The 26583-nt window shown below is 38.2% G+C and overlaps 1 long non-coding RNA gene across 1 annotated transcript in view; it reads left to right on the top strand.

The window, feature by feature from the left end:
* Positions 1–25119, top strand: part of LOC136794234 (uncharacterized) — a 36949-nt gene extending 11830 nt beyond the window's left edge. The window contains exons 4-6 of the long non-coding RNA XR_010840647.1: positions 3347–3418; positions 23194–23349; positions 24913–25119. This is a non-coding gene — a long non-coding RNA (uncharacterized lncRNA). The remainder of the gene's footprint in view (positions 1–3346; positions 3419–23193; positions 23350–24912) is intronic.
* Positions 25120–26583: the final 1464 nt, after the last annotated feature.

Here is a 26583-nt window from a genome sequence, read left to right as displayed (position 1 = left end):
AATCCTGGGTGGATGGGCCCCACCCTGTATACACCTTAAATCTCCTGGTACTCTGGTATAATTATTGCTCAACAACTCAGGGGATGAGTTAATTAGATCTTCGTATGATTTGATTATAATAAACTTACTAAAACGTGTAAATGTGTGCATAAGATAGATATATTTTTAAAACACGGAATTTATATCATATAAGAGCATAAAAATGATCCAACTGCATTAACATCTTTTAAAATATAGTCCTTTCTAATAATTGTTAAGCAGATAATTTTGTAGTTTAACATATAGGACTAAAGCAAATGCAACATATGAAGGAATGTGTTTACTCAGCACTACACAATTTATCATTTCACTTATCAAGTAAAGATTCCTATGGTATTTCTTAATTAATGATTATTATTTACAAAATCCTTTAGAGAGTATTGCTTTCAGTTTTATGTGGTTTCAAAGTGGAGAAACAGATGAAAGATTCTATAAACCTTATACCTACCAAAGATAAGAAAGCAATTGTGGAACTTTACAGATAGAAGACACCTGGTAAATATAGTTTGTTATTATAAGCTGATTAATATAATTCCCTACTTGAGACAATAAATGTAGCACACAATAGATTGTCTCCTGTTTGATGAGAGAGACTGCTTGTTGTTGATATTTGCATGTACTAGTACCACCCAATAAATGGTGATGATTGAATGAATCAATTAATGAATGAATATGAGAGAAAACCCATAAGAACTATCCTCCAAGCACTTAACTCTAATCCCTAGGCCCTCCCAGTTTCTCTCTTACTGAGTGCCTTCCCAGATTATTGATGCCTTACATGAGCAATCAGGAAAAAGGAAGCAATACAGATGGGAGGCTAGCTGTGGTCAGATGCCTCTGAAATGAACAAGATATTTGCAGATGTTTCAACAAGTGGAGGGGTTGGGCTGAGTCTAGGCCACAGGAAACAACTTCCACACCTTGGGGCTAGTACAATAAAGGTATCATCACTCACAAGCACAGGATTCTGCTGGAAACTTGAAAAGGCACTCAAGGTTGGAATGCTGCATGAATCCAGACCTGCCTCAGGAATGCCACAAGTGATCAGAATTAAGTATAGACATTAATGTGATTTGTAAAAATGGCAGTAAGGATCATGGTTATCTGGGAATCAAATCCTTTAATCACTTTGGACAGAACTAATGAAACTAGAAGAAACCATCACTGATTTTGAGAGTCTCCTAAATTAGTTGGCCTTTGGCTTTCGGAGAGCAAAGTTCAAATTCCAGTTCCTGTCTGACAGGAAAATAAGTCAGACACAAAGTAGATAGATAGTCATTTATTTATTTATTTATTTATTTTTAGATAGTCTTTTAGACTCCAAACTGAAACAGCAGGGCATAAAGGAGATCTGAGTCTTGAAGAACATTTGTGTTTGGAATTGCTGAATTCATTCACCTATTGTGGTATTTTTCACTGTGCCTTTTGAGGCTGTTCACTTTAGATTTATGATATTTGTCTTTGTTGGCAAATCTGTGCAAATGTAAATGAGGAGTTTTATATTTTCTAATGGAAAATTTCGAAATTCTATGTTCTGTGCATGTTCTCTTCTGGAGCATGTTAACTATCTGTGTAGTGGACGATGGAGCACATGATTATAAGTATCAACTGCTTGATAAGATAGTCATAAGATACAAAGACACCTTAAAAAGCTCAGAACTAGGCACAGCCATTTGCTGGCTTTGTGCCCTGGTCATATTACTACCCAAGCCTATTTTCTCATCTCTAATATGGTAACAATTGGAGGATGGTTTTGGTTTTGGCTCAGAGGGCAAGGAACAGACTATTTTCTAAAACAATTTTCTGAACACTTGGCAACATTGGATTTGTTCCATAAAATCCTAAACTTTTAAAGTGAGAAGACCTTATAGTAGCATAGCTGTAGACACTTTACTAATAGAGTTAAGCTTTTTATCACCCCCAAATGAAAGTTTTTTGAAAAATTATAAAGAATAAAAGAAAATGCTGGCACTATTGACTGGGATATTTGGGGGGGTAGAGCAAAATTAATTAACCCTAACATTATTAGAGAATTATACATATGTTGCTATTCTAAGTGAATTGCCCTTTCAGAATATTGGAATTCAATATACAAAGACTAGATGCCAATGCTGGCAGAAAATCCTTTCATCTTTAAAAAAAAAACAAAACAAAACTGTGTATGAGATTTGCTGCAACTCCCTATTATAGAAGTAGATCAACAGAGCAAAGAAGAAATCTAAATGGCATCAAGACACCAAATTCCTCATTTTATGGGTGAGGAAACAAATTCAGAGAGGATAATTTATTTTTAAATTATAATAATATTATTATTATTATTATTACAGGTGCTATGCAAGGCACCAGTCTTGCTTCTGGGCATTCAGCAGTGAACCAAACAGATGTGGTTTCTTGCCTTGAATCATACAATTAATGGAGGAGCTGGAACCAGAAATAAGTTTGTAGATTTCTAATTAAAAGAGCTTGCATTGATCAAGGACTGACTCTGGACCAGGCCCTAAGTGTTTCACCTACATTAACTCTTGAAATCTTCACTAACGTATAGTAGGGTGGAATGTGTCTTTCCACTCCTGTCGTTTCCTCCTGGGTGGAGGGAGCTCCATAAATGTAATAATCCTGGCTCCTCCCTCGACATCTGAGTTTGGAAAGAGTAACAGCACATGAGTAGCCCAGCATCTTCTCTTCTTTAGGACTGAGCTGTCCTGAAGGGAATGTTTGTTCTTCTTTGCTCTTCCAGGCCCAATGATGAACAGGGCAGAGGAGGCCTTTTTAGGTCTTGTAAGTGGGAAAAGAAGTCTCATACTGAGGTTTGAAATGAGGAAGGTAACTGTCAAATATCAGCTTTCTCATCAATAAAATCTCTGTCTGTATGTATGCAAGAGAGAAGCATTTCATAAACATAAGAGTAAATAAGCAAGTGTTTACTGTTGTATTTGAACCATCCCAAACCAGCCAAGTTCTCTCCATTGTGTATATCTGTGCCTCATATTCTGACCTCACCTGCCACAGCATCCAGGAAATAATGTCTTATAATATCAATATAACCTTCTGGGATCGTGTGGCCCGAGCAGCAGAGCAGCTTGCATAGCAGCCTGGACCTGTTGCAGATGGTACATAAAACTAACCATCATACTTTCTAAACAGATTTGGTCCAATTTCCTTAATTTCTAAAACTGTTTGCAGTTGGGCTTTTTGGGAGACAGAGTGGCCAGATGATAGGAACTTGGGATTTATAGAATTAGAAGACTTAGATTTGAGTCTACCCTGGGTAAGTCTCTCTAACTTTGAACCTCTGTTTTTCCTCTAGATGACAACACAGATTCAGATTGCCTTACTGAGCTCACTTGGTTGCTTGAGGCCCAAAGAGGAAAATGAATGTGTAAGTGCTTTGTAAACTGTAAAGAACTATAAAAAATGTTAGTTGTTTTGCAGGCTTAAAGGGCAATCTTTTAAATCATAGTTCTCATTTTTGCTATGGATTTTAAGCTTAATTTATACAAAGGTGTTTGTATGGTTCGGTGGTTCATAGTGGACTAGAGGGTTATTATTTAAAGGCTGAGAACCACCCTCCAACTAAGCTCTCCCCTCTTCCAACCACCATTATATACTTAATTAATGTAATTAACAAATAAAAACCTCTCTTCCATTGCTGTCTAAATTTTTACCATTAGTCTTTTGCATTACATAATGCCTCTCTCAGTGACTCCCTTTGAATTTTGAGCAGGTTTGTAAAATACTTGCCCAGTAAGAAGAAGCAGCAGTACACATAAGAATTGGAGTAGAGTTGGGAAGGATAAAAGAAAAGCTGCAAGCAGGTGAAAGGTGCAGAAGAGTCTGGGCTATAAATTTCAACCAAAAGTACTGATAAGGAAACAGGAGGGAGCATAAGGTCACCAAGAGCAAGGGAACACGGTTTCAAAGTGGCACCTTTAACACAAATTGTTTTAAGGCTTGCTCCCTCTGATCAATCTACCATATCTCAACCTGGAAGTTGGAAGAAATAGATTCTAGTCCTGCCTCAGTGACCATCTAGCTGGGTAACACTGGGTATGTAACTTTGTCTGCTGGGCTCTCATTGTCATTATCTGTAAAATGAAAGTTTTAGACAAATATTCTCTAAAGCCATTTCTACAACAAATATTCTATAATTCTAGCAAAGAGCCCATAAGTTTCCTCCTCTTTCAACATTTAAGTCTTATCTTCCTCCAGGGGAGAAATTGTCTTAGAAATGTGATAAGAAGTAGGGATATGTGTGTGTTTGTGTGTGTTTGTGTAGACACCAATGGTAAAGTTACATCAGAACATCATAAGCCAGAGAGAAGCATTTCATAAAAAATAAAAACAGAGTAATTAAGCAATTGTACACTATCATACTTGAACCATTTCTCTTATAAGCAAAGGAACTTCCCAAGAAGTTGTTCCAATTATAGTTGTATTCAGACATGATCACAGTCCAGTTAAAAAACTGTTGAGCCTTACCAACAATACTTCGAATATTTAAAAAAACACACCAGCATTTAAAGCAGGCCACCAGTGTAAAAACATCGTCACTAAGAGAACAAATGAATAAAATATGTACAATAGTTGTTAAATCCTCAAAACAATACATTTTTCTCCTGAGTATAGAGGACAGACTCTCCATGTTTTTCTGCATGGTGATAATTCTGTTCACTGGATAGTAGATTTAAGCAAAAGGAATTACAGAAAGAGGCCAGCTATATGACCTCAGGCATTAAAAACAAAATGGTTTAGGAAGGGGGATTCACTGATTCAGTATCAATCATTATGAGAATCTGGTGGAATCAAAGGCATTCCTGCGTCTTCCATGTACTTTAATAAACTATTAATAACTTAGGCTTCTATTAAATACAATTCTACTCTCAGAACCAACAAAAAGATAGCAATACTATTCTCATTTTTCTAGCTTATATTGATGACCTATCTCAAGCACTCTTTTCTGTTAAACCTGACTATGTCTTCCAGAACTAAGGACAGCAAGCATTACTAGAAGGCTAGAGATAGGAGACCAGAGAAAATTAAGGAGTCTGGGGAGGGAAGATAGTATACAAGAAAGACCTTGACCTTTGAACTGAAACTTGGGCTCAAACCCTGGTTCCACTAAGTCTAAGCACTTAACTTCTGCAGGTCTGATTTTTCTCATCTGTAAAATGGGGCTAATATCTGCCTTGCAGTTGTGAAAAATAATAATACCACATGCGAAGCACCTAACAGGTACTCAGTATACAGGAGATGTTACCATTGTTCCTTTGTAAATTATGTCTCAATAGAGCAAATAACTCTCTCCTCCCTGTTTTAAATTTGAAAGAATGTTCCTCCCAGGTCTTAACTCCTATGAAACTATGCTGTTTCAGAAAAGTTTTGTAGTTTCCTTGAAACTACCTGGGAAAATAATAATGGTCTTCAGAATAGAATCTACCTTCTGACATTAAAAAAAAAAAAAAAAAAGGAAAAGGAAGGGGAAAAGAGGAGGAAGGAAAGGAAGAGAAGGATTAAAAAAAAAACTGAAAGAAATCAAAAGAAGAAAATTAGCAGAAGCAAAAAGGAAAAGGAAAGAGGAGACCCAGGTCTTGCACTGGCATTTAGCCATATTCAAAGGTTACTTAAGTCCTCTGAATGGTTTTCATGAAAATCCCAAGGCTTCTCTTGCTTGACTCACCCTATCATAATAGTCCTTTGAATTGAAATACTTTTTTCCTAGATTTTTTCCAGACTGTCTATTCACCCTTTAAGGTTCTTACTGAATCTCACTGGGGGTCCAACATATGTAAAGTACACATCTTACTAGGTGCTTTATTTGAGTTACCTCATTTACAAGGGACAGTAGCCTTGAAAGGTGGGTAGTATCACTGCTTTATACAAGGCAGCAATGAGAAATTGTCACCTAGCCAGAAAAGAGTCAAGCCAGGAATGGATCCCAGGACTGTAAGATCCAAAAACCTTCATTTTGTTCCTTTCCATCACAATGTGCATACCCCTGATCCTGTTCATCAGAATTAATGGGCCCTTCCTCCCCTCTTTCAGCACTTGGCTTATCCTTTTATCACTGCAATTATTTCACTCCCTTTTGTGTTTTAATTTATTATTTTAAGTCTTTCTTCTGCCAGTTCTATTCCATTTATCAAACATTTGTTGAGCATCATCTATGGGTAAAATACTGGATTATATCCAGGCTCTAAGAAGACTAAATTTTTGTTTTGTTTTGGTTTCGTATTATTATTACCTTGTTTTTTGAATTGTGGTTAAAAACACGTAACATAAATTTTACCATCTTAACCATTTAAAAATGTACAGTTCAGTAGTGTTAACTATACTTACTTAGTTGTGGACCTGTAAATTATCTTATTAATATCTGTAATCCCCATAGAGCCTAGCACGTATTTGCTGGATGTCAGGACTTTGTCACCCAATCCCCAAACTGCCAATCCCCAAATGTCATTGTTCCTGAGTCCATTGTGCCCAAAGAAATCCTAGGTAGCCCTGTTGGCAAGGATAGAGTTAATATTTCTAAGACAAATTCTTTTAAATACTTCCTACCTAAGAGCTGTCATACATCCCAGGTCTCTAATTTTATTTACTCATTTTCAAAATGGGTTATAAATTCACATGGTTCAAAATTCAATAAGTATAAAAGTGTACAGGAAGAATTCTCCAACTCACTCCCCAGCCATCCAATTTCCCTCCCTGGTGGCAACCTTTATTATCCTTATTATTTTTTATATATATAAGCAAAAACACACACTCACACAAACATTTCCTCTGTCCTACCTTGTACACAAACTGGAGCATGTTATTCACACTTGCTTTTTTCACTTAATATATCTTGAAAGTCATTCCATTTAGTACATTCAATTTTTACATTTTATAGTCCCATATAATATATTAATAAATTCCCTATTGATCAACATTTAAGCATTTTGGGGGGCCAGTCTTTTGCTAGTAAAACATGACTGCAGTGAACAGCATCTACCTATATCATTTTGCAAATGTGCAAGGATATCTGTCAGATAAATTTCTAGGCTTGCAATTACTTGGTCAAGATGTGTACATTTGTGGTTTTAGCAGACATTGCTGGAAATTTTTACATTGCCGCTTCCCCACTCCACTCCCTAGCAGTTGAGAATTGTTGCAGTATAATGAGAGATGTTACTTACTGACAATGGCAGTGCTGTTCCCCATGTTAACAGTGTGGAGGCAGAAAAAATAGAATCATCATACCCCCCAGCTACTTTGGTCAGTATTTCTGATTTATGAAAGAAAGAATCTGCTTGACCAGGCTTGTTGTGTCCAGCCAAGCCTCAAGGTCTCCCAGAGTCAGTAGCCCAGGGTTATTTACCAGCCTTGGGTCGCATGCTCAACTAGAATTCAGTCTTGTGGCTCAGGGTCAGCCTGATGAGCCCGGGGCTGCCTCTCCAGCAGGGGTTATGGAAAGAGCAGGATTCCTTCAGAAGGAGCCTCAGCAGGCAGATACTGGGATTAGGACATCTATAGGGTGACTGTAATCCCAGTTTTCCCAGGATGGTCCCAAGTTAGGTCTGTGGTCTGGCATCATTACCAGCAGTGCTCCCTTTCATGCTCAAAAATGTCTCAATTTGGACTATAACTTACTAATATCTCATAAGGTAGGGCAGTGCTATTCATATTGTAGTGTAAGGAGCCCTGGGGTTTGTAAAGGTGCCTGGGGAGAGACTTTCAGAGGGAAAGGGAGACACCAAACAGGTGGGATTTGGGACCCATTGCCACTGTCTAATGTGACTAAGAGTTTAAGCTTATAATAACTAAGCACATTCTACCTGAGTTAGATGGTTCTCAGAACTTTTAAATCATTCGTCCCCTTTCTACTGACACATGTGTACTATTGGGCATTTTCTCTACCAGAATAGATCATTGAAAACCTCTTGAGGCAGTAATCCCTTGACCTTCACAGATATAATATCTGCACTTACCTAGTCATTTGACAGTGCAGATGGGGCCCAGCCTTAAACTAATGGATCACTTGTGGCTTTTAACAGGAACTTCCTCAGCAGTACTTTCACCCCATGCAGAGTCAGAACATGGAGTCTGGTCTAGGTGAGAGAATGGGCAAGAATGACATTTTGAATTCAGTTCAAAGATGCTGCACTTTGATTTATTTCCAAAGTAGCATGTAGGCAGTGCAAAGCGTAGACATGAGGTAAGGCAGATGCAGCTATCCATTGCCTCCTTTGTTTTTCACAGAGACATCATAAATTTGGTGGTCTTGGCAGCCTGAAGAGGTGAGATGTCTGGGAGGTCAGGGGAGCCCAGAAGTGTGGACTCACTATCTTTCATACCTCCACACACATTAGCAACCAGAAAAAAATGTATGCTACCATATAAGGCAAAAATGTAGTTACTCAGTAAGCTGTTTCATTCAGGCTAATGTCCAGATTGTAGACCTTGAAATGCTTGCTGTGCCCAGCCTGGGGCAGTCACTCCTTATCTACACCTGGGCGGCAGGGTGTAGGAGTTTTCCACTTATTTTGTAGGCCGGCCCGGCCTTGGTCTACCACAAACATATTTAGCCTTTAAGTTCTCAAACAAACTCTTGGCCTTCTCCTGAATTAACACAGGCTAAAGGACATCTGTGTTGATTCTGATCATCTATCTCCGTGGGCAAGGCTTTCCATTTTGTTAATCACTGTGCCGCATCTCTTGCTGATTACTCTTGATTGCAAAAGCCCAGCTCTTCAATTCTGCCTGATTCTCTTTGTCCTTCAGAACTATTCCTTCTGGGAAGCAACTCAGCCCTTGTACACATGCAACTCTCATCATTTTCTCATTTAAAATGTTTATTCTCTCCACTTCGGTTTCCATCACAGCCATATGTGTCTTCTTACCAGCTCTTCCAATGGTCCCATGGCCTTTGTACTTTCTGGACAAAACAGAGTCAAGAGGGTTCATAAAGTACCCCCATATATAGGCACGATCACAGCAAACATGGCAGTGACTAAAAGATGGCCACTGACAACTGGTAATGTCATTAGTCTATACCACACTGGACAGATGAAATTTTCCTGTGGAGCATAGTTTTGTTTAAATCTATGAAAGTACATTGGTTTAAGATTCTTAAATAGTTTCCCTTCCTCTTTCTCCCTGTTTCACTTCTTTTCTTCCCTTTCTCAACCTCTCAACCAAAGAAAGTTTAAGATCAATTTGTAGAGTCCAAAGAAGCTGATTATGGCTTGAATGACAGAAGGAAAATGGGTAGAATGGCCAGTGAAAACAGGGAGGCTGCAAAAGTAAAAAAGGAAGAAGGGTGGAGCAGATCACTGCTAACTTGAATCTCCTAGATGTCCATAAAGTTAGAATTTAATTTGTATCAGTTTGTAAAAACAAACACAAGTCCAGCTCCACCCTGCCAGCCCCTCCCAGCAGGGGAGGATTATATTACAGGAGGGATTATACTAAGAGAAGATTATATTTTCCACACACCAATATTAGGGTTGGCTTTCTGACTTGCTTTGACTAATGTGAGTAGAAGGGACATGTGACACTTCTAGCAGAGCTTTAAAAGCTATTGCATGGTTCTGCCGCTGCTTTTCTCTCTGCTGTAAAATTACAAGTGTGTCACAGGTAGGGATTGCTCCTTCAGTCCAAGCCCTGAGATAAAGATGATGTGGAACAGAACATGAATGAGAAATTAAATCAGAAAACAACGTTCGTTGTTGTAAACCACTATCAAGATCGTGTGTTATTGCACCATAATGTAGCTTGACCTGACTGATAAGACATTCATTCCAGAAGGCAGAGAGACCAGTAGTAGGGATGTGTGGGAAGGGAAATACAAGTCAAGTCGATTGTGGCCCAACGAGACAGGAAATTTAGGTGCCAGTCAGATATCAAGAAAACCTCCAACGGGAACAATATAGGCTCTGACAGGAAGATCCAGGATCAGAGGAACCAAATGGAGCAAACCTACACGATGACTTTCCTTCAGGAGATAGGAGGGGAGAAAAAGGACACAAAATTCAGAATGCACAAAAGAGCAAAAGTCTGTAGAGTAGAAATGAAATAGTCTTTTGGGGATAGGACTAAGAGAAACTTCAAGCCCTTTCTTTCCTCTGGGCCAAGTTTGACTGCCTGTGGTATGATTGAAAGCCCCAGGTGGAATTCTTAATGTATCCCACACAATCTCCATGAGGCACAGTACCATTTCAGAGAGGACATGGGAGCTGTAGTAGTTCAGGTCCAGCCTACTGCCTGGGCCCAATTCCTATGGTTAGTTGCAAACTGTGGAGGCGGCAGGGGTCCTAGGCCCTGGATTGGTCTATAGCTTTTTTTTTTTTTTTTTTTTTTTTTTCCGTACGCGGGCCCCTCACGGGCCCAGCCGCTCCACGGCATGTGGGATCCTCTGAGACCGGGGCATGAACTGCATCGGCAGGTGGACTCCCAACCACTGCGCCACCAGGGAAGCCCCTGGTCTATAGCTTTTTAAGGCAGTTTTCTACTTTTCTATATTCTTCATTTCATATGGGTTTTGGATCCAATTGATCTTGAAAGCCAGGATTCTAATTTTCTCTCTGGAGCTGAGAGAAGTTGTGTTTAGAGATGAGTTTTTCCCCATAGGTTGAGGATTGTTGTATGAGATTATCATTGTTGTATGCATTGTTAACATTGTTTCCAAGATGGATAACTCCTGCCTGTACCAGGTACAGAGTGTGAGGTCACAGTCACACATACAGCCTAGGTCTCTGGGTTGCAGGAGGGCAGTGGTTCCCTCGAGGTGTGGTTCTCAGAGCATCAGCATTACCTGGAAAATTGTTGGAATGCAAATTCTTGAGCCTCATCCAACACCTACTGAATTTAAGACTCTGGGAGTGGGGCCCAGCAATTTGTGCTTTAACAAGCCCTCCAGGGGATTCTGATGCACACTTAAATTTGAGAACCACTGCATTAGGGGCATCAGTCTAAATAACAAACATGTGTCGCTTTCTCAAGGCAAGTCTTAGTAGCCCCAGGCTTAGAGTCAGGGATCAACCCCACACCCTCCTTTGAGCTTATTAACTGATCATCCACTCCAGGTGGCCAGCAGGGCTCACTATCTTCATAGTGCATCTCAAAGTGGAGGAGGTGATGGATATGGTTCAGGCCTCCTTGTAGTGCTGTAATGAACACCTTAGCTGGCCCCTCTTGGGCCGATCCAGCTTGAATCTAGGTCATCTTTGGGAGCCATAGACAAATATAACTTTCACTAATCTCTTGTCTCCCTTTACATAATGTCCATGTAAGACTAAAGAGGCCGCTGATGAAATCCACCCTGTGAGGTCAATATTATCTCCATTTCCACACAAGAAAACAGTGCTGTGGAAACTTAAATAATTTGCCACAATCATAAGGTTAGTAAGTGATAGAGTTGGGATTTAAATCCAGTCAAACATTAGAATAAACTGGGAAATCGTTTGGAACATTCCCAGATGAACACTTAGAATCCTGCTCTGAAAAATACTATCTACATTGATTTAACAGCAAATGTCAAAAGTGTCCTCCTCTTGTATTAACCTGCCGTCACCAGTCATTTGCTTTCCAAAATTAAGCAGTTGACTCAAACATTAATAAATGAAGATGTAATTCTAACTTCAAGAGAGATGTATTGTCATTTCTCTTAGACTATTTGCTCTGTAAAATTTTCTTCAAACTTAAGGGCAAGAGATGCCAACCTCCCCTGAACTCCAAGCTCTACACAGCTCCCCTGGGATGTCTAATAGGCACCTCACACTGAACATGCACAAACAGAACTCTTCATTCCTCTTCCCCAAACTCTTCCTCCCCGGTCCTCCCTGTCTCAGTAAACACACCATCGTGGTCAAGCCGAAATTTTAGGAGCCATTTTCCACTCCTCCCTTTCCCCTTTCTCCTGTATCTATCTACCTCATCAGCACGTCCTGGTAGTTCTACTTCCAAAATGTATTTTAAATCTATACACTTTTCCATCACTACTGCTACCACCTAGTCCAAGCCATCATCATCTCTCACCTGGACTACTGATTCACCTCCCAATCAGACTTCCTGTATTTACCATCCCACCTCCTAAAATCTGTTTTCCACACATATTGTGAGTAAGCTTTTAAAAGTATACTGGCTCTTGTCACCCTCAAGTGTAAGCCCTCCAGAGGTTTCCCATGGCATTTAAAATGAAATCCAAATTCCTTCCGATGGCCTACAAAGGCCCCACAGGATCCAGCCCCTGATGATTCCCTGACCTCACCTCCTCCACACTCCCCTTTGCTCACCTCTCCTCTGCCCCTCTGTCCACCTTTCTTTTCTTCAGCAGGACAGCCTCTGGGGCTCATTGCTGCCACAGGGTAACAATGCTGTTCCCTCTACCTGCAGACTTCTTTCTTGGGACCTTGAATTGACTGTCTAGGATATCAGCTTTTAGCTCTCAGAGCAAATGTCATTTCCTAATAAAAACCTTCCCTAATGACCCTATTTAAAATAGTGCATCTCTACCCTATCATAGTATATGCATTTATTGCTTTCACAGGAGGGAATCAGAACATGCACCTCTAAATACACTGCCGAGGCCATATTTATTATATTGAGCTGAAGGCAATTGAAAAACAGCAGGTGCAAAAGGGCTCTCTGCCTTTCCCCATTTCTACCTAAAAGCAGGGCATAAATTTCCAGTGAAAAAGATGCCATCCTGGTACCAGAAAGAACAAAACATTCTTATCTGGAGATGAGGAGTTGATACCAAGATGAATCTTCACAAACAAATCTTACTAAAATAACCCGTCTCTTCCGTTAGGTACCCCCATATATTTCCTAGTCACTTTCCCACAATTTACCACGCCTGTAACCCAAAACCCAAAACCCTTTCCTTTCTCTAGTTACTTCTCCACAATTTATCACCCTTTGTTAAAATGGTATATAGGCCCCCAAGTCTAACTGCTTCTTTAGGGTTTTCACCTCTTTCCTATGAAGCCCCTGTGCCATGTGAAATTTATTAACATCAGATAAAATGTGTATGTTAATAATTTCTGCTGTTTAATCTGTCACTTGTCAGCTTAATTTGCAGGTCCTAGCGACAGATTGTAAGAAAGTAGAGGAAAAGTTTTTCCTCCCCTGTGATAGCACTTACCTATCAAAATTTATATTGCTTCTCCCTTTATTTACTATTTTGTTTAATGTCATCCCCCCTAAAATGTAAGCTCAATGAAGGTAAGAACTTATTTGTTCTGTTTACCACCATATCTATAGGCCTAGCATGTAGTCATTGCTCAATAAATATTTGTTGAACAACTGAATTTGTACAGAGGGGATATAGCTTAGGCCCCAAGGAGAGTGACATATTTGAGAGAGAATATTGATGGAAAAACCCCACTAACTGACCACCATTGATAGAACTCTTTGTTTCAGGTCCTGAACACAAGCCAAGCTACCACCTTAATGGAGCATTTACTAAATGCTCAGGCAACAGATCTTTTAGTTAAAAGAGAAAGGAAAGCATAATGTGTGAAATAAAAATTTCACTCATGGACTTGACAGAATATTGAATAGAAGAATAGAGAAAACCAAAATTAAAAAATTATAAAGTTAGCACCCTCTCAATGGCCCATGGGAAAATATCACCCAGTTTAATACAGAGGAGAGAGGTTTACACCAGGAAGTTCTAGGCAGACAACAAGAACAGCCAAGTTGCATCCTTTTGAAATGCCTGACTTTGAGGACAAATTTAATTAAAATAAGAAGTAGTACATGATTTGAAGTTAGGATCAAAGACCACTACACAGAACAGAAAAGGGAAACAAGAGTGCAAGTAAAATTTTCTTTTGAGCCATGCAGGCTGATAGGTGTCTCAAGAGACTGGGAAAGATCTACTGCTTTTAAAGAGTTTCAGTGTTTTCTCTTGTGTCTTCTTTCCCAGAGAGGAGTTAATCCTGACAACTACACTGCTGTCTTATTCCTCTTCATTCACCATGGAGCACCTGCCCTCCAAAGTCTACCTTGTATGGAGAGGAAAGTAGACAGTATTTTTTGGAAATATGGTTTTCACAGTTCCACCTTGAATCATGGTATTTCTATTCTATTTTATTCTATTCTATTCTATATTATTTCATACTACATTATTTCATATTATATTATTTCATGTTATACTAAGCTAGCGTTTGCTTTTGAATGAAGAAGTTGTGGATATTTAATCAGAATGTTGCCAGCTCCAATGTCATAAAAATTGTAATATGTACTAAGTTTGGCCTAGATGGGCTTCCAATTCTGTTTTGTTTTTTATATTTTTCTCTCCCATCTGTCTAGAACTTGAAAACACACACACACACAAGAGAGAGAGGAAGACAACTCTGAAGATTTGAAGGGAGGCAAATTGAACAGCCAGGAAAGAGCGTTGTAAGGCATACAGTAAGAATCTAAAAGTAGAACAAATATCAAAGAACAAAAGCCTGATTTTAAAAAGCAGTTTTAGCATAGAATCCTGGGAAGAGAAAAGGGATGGGGCAGCAGGGGGGATGTGGTCAGGAAGAGAGAGCAGGAAAGAGAGTCAGGGAGAGACAGACACAGAGAGGAGACAGAGAGAAATTAGTAAACCGTGTTCTGATCAACAGTGGATTCAAACTAACTCAAGTTTGAAGCAGGGGCATTTGCTGAGTTGACAGTGATAGCAGCCCTCCAAAAAACAGTGGGTTTGCCCAGGTACATCACAGTCTCTGATGGCCCATGATGGCCTCTTCAGGTTTCATGTGCCTCCTGACCCTTCACATGAAGAGCTTGCTGTGGCTGATCTGATGTGTTGCTACTAGAATAAGAAATTAATAGAAATTTATGTAGTGTATTATGCTACAATGATATGTCTCCTCCTGTGATCACTATTTTATTAGCCAAGAAGTACCTATAAAATGTTTGTGTAGGGAAATACCAAAGCAGAAAACGAACTGATTTTTTTAAAACATGAACTTCTTAAAATATAAAAGATGTTACATACACGCACACACACACACACACCTTCTTTTATATACTGAGAGTGTCATAAAATGATGTAAATATAGAGACTGTTGTAAATAATCATTTCTGCTTTAAGCTAGTATAGGAAATACATTTTTGTGATTCTTTCTAAAAATTGGTGTTTGTTTTTTTTTAAAATTTATTTATTTATTTTTGGCTGTGTTGGGTCTTCGTTTCTGTGCGAGGGCTTTCTCTAGTTGTGGCAAGCAGGGGCCACTCTTCATCGCGGTGCGCGGGCCTCTCACTATCGCAGCCTCTCTTGTTGCGGAGCACAGGCCCCAGATGCGCAAGCTCAGTAGCTGTGGCTCACAGGCCCAGTTGCTCTGCGGCATGTGGGATCTTCCCAGACCAGGGCTCGAACCTGTGTCCCCTGCATTAGCAGGCAGATTCTCAACCACTGCACCACCAGGGAAGCCCTAAAAATTGGTTTTTAAAAAAGGAATGTCACAAGGGAAGTTATAACTGGAAAATTATGCAAAAAAATAAATCTGATAAGAAGTTCTCTCCTTGTCAGAATAGGCCTGGGATAAGGGGAAATGAATTTAAAGAGATGTTTAATTGCATCATGTCTTTCTCTCTAATCCATTTGCACATCATTTGATGTCACTAATGTCAGTTTATTAGCAGTGTGGTGGAATTAGTATCAAACAGCCCTATATTCAAATTCCAGTTCTAGTAGGCCCATGCTGGGTGAGTCACATAATCTCTCCAAGGCAAGCTATTTTCATCTATAAAATGGGGACCATAGGATTGTGGTAAGGATAGTATAAAGATAATATATATAAAAAATCTGGCACAATGTACAGTGCACAGTCCTAGTAATTATTACTAATTACATTCATTTGATAAATATTTATCATGTGCCTTCAGTATGGTAGGCATTGTTCTATGTGCTAGGGGTAGGAGTCAGGGCTGCCTGTGGGATTATACAAATTGTGTACAAAGCAAATCCACAGGCCATCATTTACCTCATCAACCAAAGGAACAGTGTACCTGTGAGCTAGGAATATACAACCTTGGGAGCCCTACTTTGTTGCCCTAACAGTGGAAAATAAAATGGGTAAATCTTACACTCTCATGAAAGGAATAATATTTACTATTATAGCTTCACACTTTATAAAATCCCTATTGTTCACCATAAGGGTAGCTATTTAGTAAGCCAATAAGTGCTATTTAAGCAGTTACCAAATATTCAATGCTATTCTAAGTGGAGTAGGCAATGTAGAAGTAAGAGGGTTTGCCTTATTTCTCAGTTAAGCAGTTTCAACTCCAGTTGAGGAGTCAAGATACACAAAATGGGGACAAAATATATTTAAGTGCTAATTTGCATGACGTAATTAAGTAAGGCAGATCCCACTTTGCTTGGGAGTATAGGACGTAAAAATGACTATGCGAGCTGAAGCTGTGCCAAGTGATCTTCATAATCAATAGGAAATAATATGATTATTCCAAGACCTTTAAAATTTTTTGTGAAAACATTAAAACTCCTCTTAAGGCCAGTTATAAATGTATAGGGAGAAGAAAAAAGTAGTAAACACAGGTATTCAGTAAACTATTATTTGAAGCATTAGAAACATTGAGGATTAAAGTATTTTACTTCCTTGTAAAAAACATACCAAGAGTAGTTTCAGCAGTACTTACTGTCTTATCGTACAACTTACATCTTTTCCTTGCTTTGGCAAAATTGTCATATTTCTTTCTAAGTCTGGATCAGCTTCCAACATTTTATCCTTTGCATGTTCAATGTTGTGACACGTCTCCAAGATCTTCCTTAATATGAAGTATTTTACTGGATTCACTTCCTCTTGGACATCGTCATCCTTTTCATCACAACCACTTTCCTCTTTAATGTCATTAGTTTGCCTTCACTAAGTGCTTCTTGCTGCATACGTAGAGGGTCTCACACTGGAGCAGTGACAACATTGCTACAGTCAGCTATTTCTTCTATAACCCCAATCCTCATACGGATTTCAATTCCAGCTTTATCTCTTTTTGTACTTTGCTGTACTTTCATCATTGTTGTGCAATTCATTTTTTTGATTGACCATTTCTGTACAATGTCACAGAGGTTTATCGCTGGGAGACAAGGAAGCAGTGCAACTGCACACTTTGCTATCTGTGTGATAGCAAACAGATCTGGGTGAACTGAATAACAGATGTGAGGTGACCATACAGACTTTGGAGGAAGTGATGTGATTAGTCATGGGTCATGATGCGCATCTGTTATTTACATAGTGATTTGTATGCTGAAGTGCTAGGAGCGAAGTTTGTACTTTATGCAGTTACTCACAGTTAATATACCACGTAGCATGCTAACTAAAATGAACTGTGTTATTGGGGCCCTGGTGTTATGTAATTAAAGTGTAGTACTGAAACTCACGCATGTCAGAACCATGTAGAGGACTGCCTATTCTACATCATCTTTGTTAGTTTTTAGCATATATTAATGGAAAAATATGTGCTCATGATAGAAAGCTATCTCATGTTATAACTGAACTGGATTAAACATGGAAGGATAATAAGGGTAATACATCAAAGTGAAGTGTTAAACATGTACCTTAACATAACATAAATAAAGCTAATAAAAACTTCTACTAAATCACAGATTAGTACACCTAGTATGGAGCAGTATGGCACTAGAGGCCAGAGTTCAGTGGCTTCTGGTGTTTCTCACACTCTATTCCGTCTTTCTTTCCCTCCTATTTTTGTGTTTTTGTTTTTCTTTTCTTCCAATGAAGCTCAGATACAATTAAATGTAATATATTTTATTAATAATAGCAACACAGAACCTAATTTGTATAAAAATATGTCTCTATCTCCCTCCTCCTTTTTTACCCTTCTAATCTATCCTTCTATCTGAGTATAAGCACCCAGATGATGTTTTTCTGCTCATAATAATGATGATATCATTACGAAGTAGTGGGAACTGAGATGATTTTTTTCATGTTCATATTTGTACTGTGTTCATTGTTTGAATTCTTCATGACAAGCATTGATGAACATGTTAATGTTTATGAAAGCAGTAGTGATTTTCCTCAAAATCAAAACAATAACATTTGAAAGCATTTTTTAAATAATTGAGGGAGGGACTTCCCCAGCAGTCCAGTGGTTAAGACTCTGCCTTCCAATGCAGGAGGTGCAGGTTTGAACCCTGGTCGAGGAGCTAAGATCCCACATGCTGCGGGGTGTGGCCGAAAACTAAAATAAATAAAATAATTGAAGGAAATCTTTTAGAATTTTCCTAATTGACCAAGCAAATTTCCTCAGAGTTTTTCTGAGGAAGGCACAATTTGGCATTTTGAATGGGAAAATAGGTCCTTGATCTTTTCCTCTACACTCATTTTATGAGCTTGATTATTCTTAAAAGAAACTGACAATAGCCATGGGTCTTCCTATAAAACAATCAACTTCTTATTCTTTAAATTAACCCTCACTTTCTGCTCTACTAAAAGTAATTCCTCTACTGTGAAGAACAATTTTTTTGTTGTTGATGAAATTGTAAGCTCCATGGGCGCTTACAACCATATCTTCTTCATTCTTGCACATAGGCACTGAATAAACATTTGTGGGTATAAAAGGTTTTTAATTTTTTTCTTAAAATATAAAATTAATGCTTTGCTATGTTAAGAGTAAAGAGCTAGTTTAAAAGTCTGCCTGAAATTTTGGTTTGTTTTGTTTTGTTTTCAAACTCAGAGCTTTCAAGTTCAGGACTATCAGCCTTCCTAGACTATACAGAGAGGCTGCAGATTCTAGGAAAACACTCAGGTTTACATTCAAATATTAAGTAATCATCAATAGTAAGTGAAAATGAGAGAGAAGCCATCCAAGTCTAAGTTTTGTATTCCTTTAAATTTTGCTTCAAATAACACTTTCTTATAGTAAAACATATTAGTGTTTATTACACTGATGTAGAATAGCTGCATGCTTCTAGCAAGCTATTTTTTCCTAAACCCTAGTTGAAAAATGGGCTTTGTGCTTTTTTCCTTGATTGAACAGATCAATTTAAAAAAAAAAAAAAAAAGAACAAATACCTACTTACACTGTACTCAGCCTTGCTATGGATATAATCAGGGTTGAGTTTTTTGACCTGTTTCTCTTCTTTACATTACCTCCTGGGGAATTCCCTAGTGGCCTAGTGATTAGGATTCTGGGCTTTCACTGCTGTGGCCCTGGTTCAGTCCTGTAAGCTGCATGCTGTGGCCAAATAACAAACAAACAAACAAACAAAACAAATACATTACCTCCTGGGAGTTCTGCTTCTCTCTTAGCCTCAATTTCTATTGTTACAAAGAGTAGTTCTAAACCTCTCTCCTGTCCTACCCTGTTACCCCCAAAGCCTCTTTAATTTTATATTTCTAGTTGTTTATATGTCTCATGATCCCCTAAGAGTTAGTATCTTGATAGAATTTTCTCTCATCTTAGTCACCAAGGTCACTCCCCAAATGGCCTCCAACTCTGAAACTTGAGACTTCCTCACAACAGTTTTTCTCCTCTGATGGTTCTGATTTGCATCAATCCATTCTGTTCTGTGTTTGTGCTGCTTACTTTCCTTCATTTCTACCACTGCTGACTGAATCCTAATCCTCTTTATCCCTGGATTGTCCACAGCCTCCACCCAGAGCTCCTGACCCCAATCCATTCTGCATTCGGCAGGCAGAGTAGACTCTCAGCCACCCTTTTCATCTTTGTTCTGCCTGTTGGAATCTATAGCAATTCCCTAAAATTAACTGTATTTTATCAGCTTCCATTTAAGAACTTCCATTATTTACCTCCTTTTCTTATCAAATTATGCTACTTTCTTGTTAAGAACTGAGCATTTATAATCAAATTATGTTACTTCCCTGTGGGAAACCTCATTTCACTCCAGACTTCTTACCAAGGCCTAATAAGTGTCTGCCTATCTTTCTGACCTTGTTTCCTACCGCACTTGCCACAGCTCACTCTGCTTTAGTTCACTCGTTTCTTCTGTTCCTTCCTGCCCAAAGCCCTTGGCACTAGCTTTTCCCTCTGACTTGAAGCTCTCTGCCTAGATCATTGCATGACTGGCTTCTTCTCATCATTTGATGCAACTCAAATGATGCATCAGATGCACTGATGCAACTCAGTGCAACTGCTGTCTCCTCAGAGAAGTCTTCCCTGACCATCCTGTCTAATGTGCATTCACAGCTGCTACTGTCACATCTCTTAGTTTTATTTTATTCATAGTACTTTATATTATTTTTTACTTGTTTATTACCTGTCTGTGCCACTGGAAAAAACAGTCCACAAGAAACCAAACCTTGCCTCTCTTGTTTGCTGCTGTATCTACAGGGCCTAGACAAGTGCCCAGCACACAGTTAGAGCTCAAGAAATATTTTTTGAGTGAATGATAGTGACATGATTTTTACTCCCTGATTAAGTCAAGCCATACTCTGTGCTGTATTGCATGTACATTAACAAATTATTAATCATGTGTTTTCTTTATTCTATTTCCCTCTACTGCATTAGCCTTACTGTTCCTTCTTATGAATTTGTATTAATCATTTCCTTCAAGATTTAGCACAAATGCCTCTTGCAAAACCCTTCTCAAATTCTTCCTGCCATGAGCATTCTATTACTTCTCCCCCACAGATTTACCACATCATTTTCATGATATTATCTTGTGCTTTAAAAAAAAAATCAGTGTTGCTTTATAATTATAATTTTTTTTCTTTTTGAAGTCATCTGAAATTGTTTGCTTACTGAGAGAAGGTGTAGTTAAGTGGTGGAAGTTTTGGACTGGGAGTCCAGGAGAACAATTCCAGACTTTGAACAGGCCATTTCCCACATCTGTAAATGGAAGAGTTAATCTAGACCAGGGGTTGCAAAATGGCAGCCCACAGGTTGAATAAGGCCCACAGATGTGCTTCATCTGGCCTTAGGAAAATTCAAAATAGTTGGCAATGTTTAAAAATTGGGAAATTTTTGGAAAGCTTGGAATTCTACCCTCTCTGAAAAAGAACCAACAGATCAGGCAACAAGAAGCCTATATTTCTGCATGGCAGCAAATCCATTGATAAGCAAAGTAACTGTCCCTTAACACAGGGCAAGAACTCTCTGATGTGACCTGGTACCCTAGTGACCTGGGCACTTCACTTGTTTATGCTAACTCTCCATTAGAGTTCGAATATATAACCCCAAGACTATATTACCTCTGGGGTCCCTTCTAACTCTATGATGCTGGATAAATGTATCTTATCTCTCTACTCAGACTTAAAGTTCTTGAAGGACAGTGCCTAGTTCTTTTTCTTTGCTTATGCAGGTTATAGTGCTGGGCATAAAGCAGGTGCCTAAAAGTTTTTTGTTGAGGGATTTCCCTGGCAGTCCAGTGGTTAAGGCTCCATACTCCCAATGCAGGGGCCATGGGTTCGATCTATGGTTGGGGAACTAAGATCCCACATGCTGTGTGGTGTGGCCAAAAAAAAAAAAAAAAAAAGAGTTGCTTGTTGAACATTAAATTTAGTTATATACACAGATATGCAATAAAAAAACAGATACTACCTAATAAAAAATTTATTACAAATGTTTGTTTGGCTTTTATAAAGAAAGACATCCTATCAAATGCAATTAAAATACTGACACAGAGTTTGTGTGATATGGAAAATTTACTTCTGGACAGATACCAACCAGATGAAGTTTCATTTAGGCAGGAGAAAAGAAATGTAGTCCCTTAGTCTCCTTTCTCTGTATGTAACTCCCACTGATGGTTCATTGTAGTTATGTGGGCGTATCAAGAGCAGACTGTACTTAAGAGATGGAAAAATATTGCTGTTTGCCCTCCCAAGTAACAATCATGTGTTCAACAGCTGGGACTTGCTGAGACCCTCATTTGTTATAATGCCAATTATTACCTTTGCTGTGTTCCCACAAAATATTTGGCATGGTACAAGACCACCATATTTAATAAATCCCTTTATTCTTTTTGCAAAATCTTTAACTTTTAATGGGAACACATCACACTAAAACATTTTCCATGGATTAACAGCAACAGCTAAAAGATTCCGCGCCGAAGTTGGGCCATACTTGGTACATTGAGGTGAATGGAAGTCTCAGGTCTGTAACTGAGAGCAGATTTAGCACCAGGGTTGTCAAAGACTATAGTCTGAACACTTTCTTCTCCATTTTTCCATTTTCTACTATAAAGAGTACTCATAGATAACATAAATATTTCATTTGAGAAAAGACTACATTCCTCAGAAACTGTCTATGATAACAAAGGACATAGTTGATACTATGCCTTTCATATTAATACCAGAATAAATATTTTTTATAAAGTTTGAATAACTTTAATATTTGAAAAATATTTTAGAAATTTACATTTATTTGGAACATTATATTCTAACGAATTAAAAGACAAATAAGTTAAGCTAATTTAAAATGTCAGCACTTAATTTGGACAGTTTTAACCTCTAATTTTTTATCATGTGTGCAGGGACTGAGCTGGTGTGTTCTTTTATACTATCTATGAAAAAATGGCTTAGTAAATAACTGACAGTATAAATAATATCTGAAAGAAAGCATTTACTTATCAAAGAAGATAATTTGTCTTCTAACACTTGAGATTTCTTTTACTTATAAAACATTCTATTCAAAGTGTAGGCAAGACCAGAACTTCTTGGATACACTAATCATTTTTATCTATTAACTAAATCTAGGTCTGAACTGCCAGCACTTGTTAGTCATTTTTCTCATTACTGTATGTACTTGAAAGTAATAAAGCTGCATTTCCTGCAAAATGGCCCAGTTGGTCCAGATTAGTGCGTTTTTCTATATGTATTTATATTTGAGTTTGGATAATTTTCATCTTCCATTGATGTCTAAACCATTGCAAATTAAAGAAATCTAGTTGCACCAACAGTGAAGTAGAGTAGAAGAAACCTTTCTGCAAGCTGTGTGATTTTAACCATGCTGAGCCTTAGTTTCCTTGCTTATAAAATGGGGGTGATAATAGTATCTATTTCCTAGAGATATTAAGAGGTTAATAGAGATAAGGCAAGCATTCTCTTAGTAAATAAGGTCCATGTTATCATGATCATTCCTAATATATGTTGAAGATCCTGTGTAATAAATTATGCATCTTCTTTTTTTGAATTTTATTTTATTGCATCTTCTAATTTATACTGCATTATTCCCATTTTGCAGATAAAGCCACTGAGACTCAGAGAATTAAGAAACAGATCACACATGTTGAAGAACATCCTCCTAACAGCTTCTGCTTGTAAGCTAGCTGTGAACAAGGCACTATTTTGCTACAAAAGCAATCTTAGAAATTAACCAGCACAGAGTCAATGGTCAACAGTTAGTAGTGACTGCAGTTCTGAGACTGGTTTTCATATATGCTTTGTAGGAGCAACCTCAGTATTTTGAGGTTGTACCCTGTGCAGGCGATATGAATCATCACCTACCCATCCACTCCTCCACACTCTGATGCTCTCCATTATGAATTGAATCCTAAGAAATTCCTATCTCATTACTCCCCAAGGGTTTTCAGCCACAGTCATCTCTGACTTGTATTTTCACCCTCCTAGTTAATTGCTTTCTTAGACTCTCATTGCTAGTTGATGTCCACCTCAGCAAATAACTTTGCATCATTATAGAGGAACAAGATAGTGTCTGGATTGCAGATTGGTTTAGAAATACTGCATTTTCCAATTCATACCACTCCATGACCCAGTAACCTGCTGGAGGACATGGCCCTGGGTACAGAGGTGACTCTCCATGAAACATTGTTTCCCTAGATTCTTTTTCCCTACTACCTGAAATAGGTTAATGGAAGGAGAGGCATGTTTGTGGTGGTGGTAACAGTGGTGGTGGTACTGGTGGTAGAGTTGGTGTTGGTAACAGGTGGTGATACTAGTGATGGTAGAAAGAATCTGTTCAACTACATTGGCACCTCACCCAGCAAATATTTGTATGGATGTAGGAATTCATTTTACTTTGATAAATTTGAACTTATCTTGTCAATGTTTCATAGTTTATCAGGAGCATATGACGTTAAAATTGAAAGTTCCCAAATATACAGTATCTCTATTTTCCTCAAGTGGCAAAGGTCTTCATATGTTTGGTTATTTTTTTTTCCTTTAAAATTTAAAATATCTTTTCACCACTTGCCTAAAATAAATGCATTTAACATAAGGCCAGGGGTAAAATGAAACCACGTCATATGGATTCAGGTAACTTCTCAATTCTTGGGAATTCTAGGTGTGGTACCTGTGCTAACCGACCATCAACTCCCAAATGGATTCTAAGTATTTTATGGAGAAATACAATATTATGCATGTCATGTTGAGTAACTGAACTATTTAGAAGAAACTCCAAAAGATACTTTATATCAACAAAGTATTTCTAGATGTGTTTCTAGATCACAAGCTGCGCACCTAGGAGCAAAAGATATTATAATGAGCTCAATCTCAGCCTTAGAAGAGGCAGAAAGAAGAGTAGACTAGGACCACACCCTGTGAAAAAGCCTTAGGACAGCCTCAAAAAGCACATAAAAGAACACGAGTGAAGCTTGGGCAGGGTGCAGAACAAAATTTCCTGGCCCTTTTATGGATCTGTCTGTTCTTGCAGTCTATGACCTCAGGGCTCTGCAGCCTCCTTCCTGGGTCTGTCAAATGGAGGAATGCAACTCCAGGACGTGGAGAAAGCCTGAGCTATGCACTATAAAACTCAGATCCTTTGCTCTAGCAGTAGTTAAAAGAACAAAATTATTATAATTACTAGGCGTAACTTTAGTCTCTGAATCAAATCTTCCCCTAAATGTGCACCCTGGATCTGCACGTCTGTTACCAAGAAAAGAAGGTGACTGCAGGAATAGGAAAAGACTTCTGCTGAAATGCTGGATTTTACACTGTTTTCTAGAACCTGTCATAATAATCACCTGCAGAGCTACAATTTCGGCAATACGAGCTGGCGACCTAACCTAACGTCACTGTATCTTGGATTGTCAGAGTGTCTCTCCATGTACCCAGACCTGCCTCATTCTCTTCCTGCTTTCCTCTGTGCTTCATTAACACTGCCCACTTCTTTCAACCACCCGGTTGAAATAGAGAAGCCATGAGCCAGAGTGGCCACTGAGCATAAGTAATGAAGCCAGTCTGAAGTAAGTATAAAATACACACTGGATTTCCAAGACTTAGTATGAAAAAAAGTGAAATATCTCATTAATAATTTTTCATATTGCTTTCAGGTTGAAATGAGAATAATTTAGACATATTGACTTAAATAAAACATGATTAAAATTAGCGTTTCTTCTTCCTATTTTTGAATGTGGCTACTAGAAAGTTAAAAATTACAAATGGGACTTACCTTTTTGGCTCACATTATATTTCTATTCTATAGTGGTCTAAAGAGTTTCCATTCCTTTGCTTTAGCAAGCTCTATTTAAGAAAAAACATCTCCTTAGACAATAGCCTCTAAAAATGTTTAATATTTTTATATAAATATCAGATAGTTTCAAATGGAATATCAACTAAATTCAGCATTTTTAACTCTTTAAAAGAATGAATTTATGTATCCAAAACAAAGCCAGTTGTACTGGAAATTCAAATCTATTAAGCTGTAGGTCAGATAATGGGACAAGCAGTGGTACTAATCCTTTTTTGTGTCATGGACCCATATTGTTCATTGAGCAAGTATTTATCATGTGCCTACTGTATTCAAGACTATGTCAGGCTCTGGAATTACAGCTGATAAGTCTGAGGAAAGTTCTAGACCCTCTCCCCAGAAAAAAAAGCATATATATATGTGTGTGTGTGTGTGTGTGTGTGTGTGTGTGTGTGTGTGTATGCATTTAATTTTAGGCTCTTGTGAATCTTCTGAAGCCCATCCATGAATCCTCAATTAATCATTTCTAAATTTGAGAACAGAGCATGGGCTTCAGGGCTAGATAGATCTGGGTTTGACTACTGGTTCCACTAGTTATTGAGGTGACCTTGGGCGGTAATTTATCTCTGTAAGTCCTAGTTTCCTCATCTATAAGATGGGGAGACTTGAAACAAATAGTGGGGTATGAGAAGGATTAACATTGAGATATATAAAGGCCTTCCTTGCATAGTCCTTCTTAAGCACCTGAGTAGACACTTAACAGATCATAACTATTATTTCTCATCTTGCCTTATGTGAGGAAGTGGCTCAAAAGAGTAAGTTAGAGGATGGATTCTTTAAGTCTGAATCTTCCTTTCTATGTCAAGTTCTTAAGTTTTATAGTAACCCTAGAGGTTAGTTTCTGAAACAAAAATAAGAGGTTGGTTCTGCAACCAAGCCATGACCTTTCAAATAAGTTGTCCAAAAATGGTGTGTGAGTGTTCTGGGGTAATATGACTGTACAGAACTGAGAACACATCTTCCCACACCTTGAGAGATACTGTGTGGTATATGCATATGTTTTTCTGTGGTTTGAAAACAAACAAATTTTTGTCTTCAAATCTTACAGATGAGTTTCTGTTTGGGGCACGTTATTTTGTTTGTTTGTTTAGAAGACTGTCATTTTATATATATGTATACAGATATAGATATATATATCTCTTACAG

This window comes from Kogia breviceps, chromosome 5, assembly GCF_026419965.1.
Source record: "Kogia breviceps isolate mKogBre1 chromosome 5, mKogBre1 haplotype 1, whole genome shotgun sequence".
Lineage (NCBI taxonomy): Eukaryota > Metazoa > Chordata > Mammalia > Artiodactyla > Physeteridae > Kogia > Kogia breviceps.
Note: the sequence above shows the minus strand (reverse complement) of the source record. Positions and strands in the feature narration are given on the sequence as shown.